General features: G+C 37.7%; 1 long non-coding RNA gene across 1 annotated transcript; it reads right to left on the reverse strand.

The window, feature by feature from the left end:
* Positions 1 to 1260: 1260 nt before the first annotated feature.
* Positions 1261 to 4263, reverse strand: LOC108676701. The gene is made up of 3 exons (XR_001931189.1): positions 4202 to 4263; positions 3713 to 3844; positions 1261 to 2053 (listed from the first exon to the last, which is right to left on the reverse strand). It is a non-coding gene; the product is annotated as an uncharacterized LOC108676701 (long non-coding RNA).
* Between the last annotated feature and the right edge of the window lie 2435 nt (positions 4264 to 6698).

Here is a 6698-nt window from a genome sequence, read left to right on the forward strand (position 1 = left end):
TTGGCTGTTTAGTATGGCGTGCAGTTGGGGATGGAATTGTCGTCTAAAGTTCCAGCTCAGTCGCCAGAATGTATTCTGATGAAATATTTTAATTCTGTGAGAACTAACTTTCATTAAAGGGTTTTTGCTATTGATGTGCCCGAAGTGATGTATTGCTATTGATATATATTTTCGGTGCAGATTGATTCAAGATTTTATATTGTCTTTCGTTGTGCCAAACTATCAATGGCCATGTGGTCACATCAGAATGAACTATGTCCCTGGTATGTCGTAGTGCAAGGTGTATGGCAATGCTAGAGCTTCGTGAAATGTGTCTATATAATGCTCGGTTGGTCCCTTTGCGCTCCCTATAAGACCGCATTCCATGGTGTTGTCGGTTTTGAATGGCCATGTGTTCGTATAATGTTATTTTATATTCCGTCTTCAATGCCTGTATGTCATGAAGTGAGATGGGTATACAGTTTTGGAATTAGTGTTATGCGATCTTGGGTTCTGAGAGGCGTGTTAAAGATCATAATGGCGTGTTTTAGTGTGTCGGAGGAATAACCAGCGGAGATTTAGTGAATTAATACATATGGTAGGCGTGGTTCATGTGATTCTGTGAATTTCTTCATCAGTCCCAATTTCCTGCGGAGCTCTAGTAAAAGAACTCTATTAGAAGGCATCGACGAGTAACAGAAGGCATTTATCCACAAATTGTGAGCAGCTTTGGCTTCAAACGCTTATTGTATCAACATTTTCGTGGGGTTTCGTCTGTCCCTTGCACACAGAAAAACAGGGTATTTGATATACATATAAAGCTTATTGCTCGAGCAGCATGCGCAAGACTACCAAATTCCTACCCACTTACCAGAAGTGGTCTTTAGTTTTAAATTCCTGAGTTTCGAATGTTTCCTTGATGTGTACCGACGACCTGCTAGGATGAAACCTGAACATCGCCGTAGTCTAGTGACACCAGTAAGAAATTTCTTGATGATCTTACGGAAATAAATCATCCCGCAAAATAAAATTCACGTTAAAAATTTCAAAATCATTATTTCGGAATGTAAATTATGAAGCAACTTGATTGCATGTAAAAAGTGAACAAATAACTTAAAAGTGAACAAATGATAATCAAATCAATTTCAGATTTAATTAATTTCTTTGTCAAAAAAATTTGGTCACGTATTATCTTCGCTGTCATAACCTTATTCAACGGCGTGTTCACACGTCACTCTTCATTGATATTGTTTTTAATTTGATGAGTATAAATGATACCACAATTAGATTCATTTGTTATTTCAAATGAATATTTTATTTTAAACGGGAAGAATCCCCGGTTCCCGCAGTGATGATCATAAATAGGAAAGAGCAATTATCGGGGCCTATATATGCTTAGGCATGGCTGAGACTTGATATTTCGTTACGTATTCAAGATAACTCAAACGTGGGAGGTCAGAATAAACGTTTTCCATGAAAATATACCTGCAAGCAATAAATTAGAGCAGACAACATTCGCTAAAACTTAACCAAATATAATTTTCATAAATTACTTGATCTTTATTTTATTTTCTCTAGAAAATAAGTAATATTTTAGATTGAAAATCAATTGGTAGCGTATGGATCTGAATGCATATTTATTCTAAAAACACTAACTAAACATACCTATTTTCATTTGTACGCTGAAACTGAGAGAAAAGGAAGTGTTGCGCAAGAATATATAAGGGGCTAGGAAAAAAAGGGAACACTCATAATTTATATTGTTCATAGTCATTAAGAAGCCAAGGCTGAGGCAACGGTATCATATCCAGGGACGAATGGTATCAACATTGTCACCTGACACATTGTTAAGATTGTTAGAAAATGAACAGACAGACACTATTAAGGATGTTTAGCTTGTTTCTTCGACAGCTTGTTTTCAACTTTGTTTCCTATGCATTCTCTGATTGCTTGTTTTAAATTTGTAATAAAGATAAAAGCACAAGCGCGTGTGATGCCTACACCGTAGAGTGCTGACTGTCATCTTCTCCCTCTGTCTTGGTCTCTTGCACGGTCACAAATGGGGGACCAGCGTCTGCACACACGAGCAACATGATTACAATTTCATTATTTATGAATAAAACAGTTGACTGGGGCTGAATGTTGATGTTTATATAGGATAATGGTGGCTCTTGCACGGTCACAAATGGGGGACCAGCGCCTGCACACACAAGCAACATGATTACAATTTCATTATTTATGAACAAAACCGTTCACTAGCTACAACTGTATGGTGATGTTTATAATGGATTGTATTGGGTAAGAATTGATCTAAATGAGTTTTCAATTACTGAGTATACCACCGGAATTTCAAATTTATTCGACTTCTAGCCCGAAAAATTCCGTTAGCCAAAATTCAGATAAAAAGCCACTCGTCAGCCAAACGTTACACGGCTTCATAAAATTCAAGATGCATGAGAATTTCGTTCTCTTCAATCTCGATTTTCTTAATGCATGCCATCATCCGTGAAACTTCTCTCCTAATTGTCGCTTTCCTATTCCAATTATACATTTGCCCATAATAATGGAAACAATTTTTGTACAAAATAAAATGATAATAAATGAAAGGCCTACGCCGACTCACATTTTTCATATTATTTTTGTTCAACCTCGCTTCGAAATTCGATACTTTAGCTCATGTACTCATGAAGAAAATATATACCTCGCAAATAACATGTCATATTAGAATTTATTAATACTTTTTTTCTCTTTTGCTTCAAAATCTAAAATAGCTCCTAAATATCCACAACACTAGGTGTCAAGCAATTAAAAAAACATGTTTTCGCAAAATATATACTGATTAATGAGCCTACGATGCGAGCAGAATGCCTCTAATTCTCTCTCAAGTTAAAAACGCAGGCAGCGGCGACGACTTTCCTGGTTGGGCTCTTCGGTATAGAATAAGTAGCTTCAATCACGCACGCGTGACAAAGTTATAGAGGGAAATTGTTAAAATTTCTTCTGAAACACTGTTTCCAAACCAATGATAGATGCAACATAGGTAAGGAAGTTTTTTTTTTTGGTAGTGGCTCACAATCTGGAGCTGGCCGAGCTATCGATTAGCGCTACGTTGTCTTGAAATTGATGAATGAAAGTTCTATAAAACTCACTTCCATTTGAAACTATTCGGACCATCGAAACAATTAGCGTAAGTGCTTTGTCATCATGAGAATTGTTTATGAATTTCCGAAAATCAGCTGAGAAATGCATTCAGTTGCACGGAAAATAATTCCCCAACGTACATGATTCTACCCCTACTGAAATCTACTCGATTCAATCGGCAGTTTTCACTATTTCAGTACTGGAAGTCATCGTGAACTCGCTAATTTCATCAATCTTCATGAATGGAATGGCTCTTTCATTGCGGACGATGTTTTTTTATACTCCGAAGCACATAGAAGGCACCTGGTTCTCGTAGCTTCCGCAAATTAATAATGGATTTGCAAAATGAATTATGTACATCACATCAAGAGGGCGTTTACAACACTGATAATGACAAACTTTGCTGGTAGAACTGCCATCTAATAAATTTAATAAGCCGTGAAGATCCTGAAAGTTAGCCGTTATTTACCTTATACCGACACTCTGATAAGTTTATTTGAAGCTACCGAATAAAGGTCGTATATGTTTGTGAGTTACACTAATTATAATAATAAAAGAAAATGCCTGCAAAAAACAGACATTGTGAACATACTTGAAGAGGGTCGCACGGTGGTGAGCAATCTGTCGCGATAAGAGTAGCCCACGAACCCCAGAACAGCGACCAGCAGCAGGCAACCTATTACGATCCCCGCAATGGCGCCTCCCGCCAGACCTTTTCCGTTCTCTGCGCGATTAATTGATAATTACTGATGAGTAAAGCAGATAACATATGAAACACCTGTCACAAAAATCCCTTGGTTACCTTTATAAGCTGAGTGCTTTCGCGTCGGCGAAATTTCTTCAATGATCTATCGGAATCCACTTTTTGGAAAAAATTCAGATCATCATAATATGGAATAGATCATAGAACAATTTAACATGATAAACAATTAAAAGCTTATGAAGGTTTTTTCATAAGAGTGCTATAAATTGATGAGGGCATTGTTATTTTGTTTGAGAATACCCTATTAGTATCAACAAAGTCTTTCGTGTTTGAACGCTATCCTTGTCTGTTGCTCCTGCGCGTAGATAACACACTCACCAGGCGTTCGTGTTGTGCCTATTGGAGGTGGGGTACTTTGAACAGCGTCATCCCCATTTACTGCACAAGCGAAATAAAAAAAGATTAAATGTGTTATTAAAGTCAAAAATAAGCGGGAAATGAAAAAAAAAGTTAAATATGAAATTGAAGTCGAAAATCAAGCATTAGGTATATCGGCAAGTCAAGAACCGTCATATAAGATGAAAATAAATAGTAATATTGATTACCGGTGCTCATGCAAAGACTTCTACAAGATGGTACACACACCTACAATTGTCTGTAATTTAAGGTCTTATACTTCGAGGGAAAAAAGTTGATAATTTTAAACTAATTTCTCGTAGCCTTAAAACTGTGAAAACGCTAGATTGGCGCTTTAGTCTTTTTTGCACATTTCCTGAAGCACATCAATTGCCGAAAAACAGTAAATTATTAGAGTATATGATCGTTTAGGATAGATAGACATTGCTACTTTGAGCATAAAATTGGCTAAGATCAATGGTCGGTTCAAGATTTCTGACATGATCTGCATTTTACTTTACAATCTAATTATCAAGTTTTGCAGAAACAATTTCCAAATACGTTCAGGCTATGTATTACTTCGTATTATTATAATAATAATTGTATTGTATTATTTCATAATAATGGTATTATTAATATTAATAATTTAAGCCGGTGAGAGCCAGGAGGGGGAGGGTTGCTCAGTGCCCGGGGTGCAACAGGGTGCTGTCGGTCGCCAATATGGCGAGGCACCAGAGGGCGTGCCTGGTGTGGGACCCTGGGGGGGGGGGCAAGTCCCTGACGGGGATCGACGGCCCGGAAATGGAATGGAAATGGAAAAATGGTCACTTTTTTATTAATATTTATTTAGTTCTAATAAATTGCGTATACGACATGCGACTTGAGTGTTGCATGTTATACAGTAGTTTAGGAGTACCGAACGTCTACTAGTGAAGGCTTTTCTCCGGATGGCCGTACATCCAAAATGAGAATCAAATTATCCCGAATCCCGTCATTTTAAATGAAGTTACTAATTACGAAGCTTAAATTTACATACACAATTTTCAGAATCAAATTTTAAAAGTTATCCAGCGCTCCACTCCTCGTTCCAAAGTACCTCATGGTTCTGCAACTGAAATTAATTTCCAATTTCTTAAGTTCAGATAATTTTTCAGCAACTTAGGTTTAGTAAATACGAGCCCGAGCAATCGCACTATATACGAGTATTTACGATGCAAGGCGAAAAATCAACAAACACGCAGTATTTAAAAAAATTATGCATACATCGATCGAGAAAAATTCAGGTGTAACACGGGTTTCTCTATGTATTTCATGTAAATTCAGCACAGGTATGCTGCCAAGATTAACCATTACGCAGACATCGTGCTGATCCTGACAAACGATATTGGATCGCACAAGAAGCATGCATCTCTTAAGGGGACCGGCTACCCTAAAATTTTCAATTGTGGCGTTTTCCGGTTTTTGTGCTCATCTGAAAGCTGGAATTCTGCTCTTTCCAATGGTACCACTGCCATCGCTGTACGCCAATATTTACGTTCATGACGTCTCTTTAAAGGGAAGCGGGTGGGAGAGTTCTTCAACTAATTAGATATAAAGTAATTAGCTGCTGAAATCTTTGAATATAGTTTCTACTTGAGCTATGCTGCAGTTACATGCTTAGTCTCATCTTAAAGCTGACATTCTGAGCTTTCCAACGATACTACTGCGATCCATGTACGGCGATATTGACGCACACGGCCGGGCTTTAACGGGGGGCGGGGGGTGGAGTTCCTTCAGTAAATAGACCTAAGAAAATTAGAGCGGCAAGACTACATATATTGGTGTATCTGGCATCTGAGCTCAGTCACCCTAATAACTTTGTACGGAGAGGTGAGCTACAAGTTGCTGCTAGCATCCTTGAGTGGATTAAGCTACAGAAGCCTGTAGTTTGGTATCCATGCTACATTGAGTGCATATTTCGAGGCGCGCGGGACTTTGTCGCGCCGTCCTGAAAAGTTCAACTTATTGTCACGGAAAACCTATCTCCTCCTACAGTTTTTAAGCTACAGCAATGATACACATACCATTAGACTCGCAAAGACCAGGCCTATCGATTTGAACATCACTTTTTTAAATTTCTGTCTGGTTCGTTTTTTATATGCGGGAGAAGGGGCTGGGAAATGAGAAAAATGGGAAAAACGCGCATAAAAAAAAACTATAGGAAAAATGAAAAAACCCATGTTTGAATCGACAAGTATGGTCTTTACAAATTGAATGATACGTGTCTCGATGTTGTAGGATGATATTTGTAGGAGAAGATAGATTTTCTAAAGTACCCGTTTTTAGCCGTTTTCTATGAATTTCACGTTTTCTATCAATTTTTTCGCAAAATTCATAGAAGCAAAATGTCATTTTTTTTTAATTTTACGTATGTATGTGAAGTTTCATGATGGTCGGATAATAAATGTAGAAGTTTTTCTGGAGGGTAGCCGGTCCCCTT

This window comes from Hyalella azteca, unplaced genomic scaffold, assembly GCF_000764305.2.
Source record: "Hyalella azteca isolate HAZT.00-mixed unplaced genomic scaffold, Hazt_2.0.2 contig10646, whole genome shotgun sequence".
Taxonomy (NCBI): Eukaryota; Metazoa; Arthropoda; class Malacostraca; order Amphipoda; family Hyalellidae; genus Hyalella; species Hyalella azteca.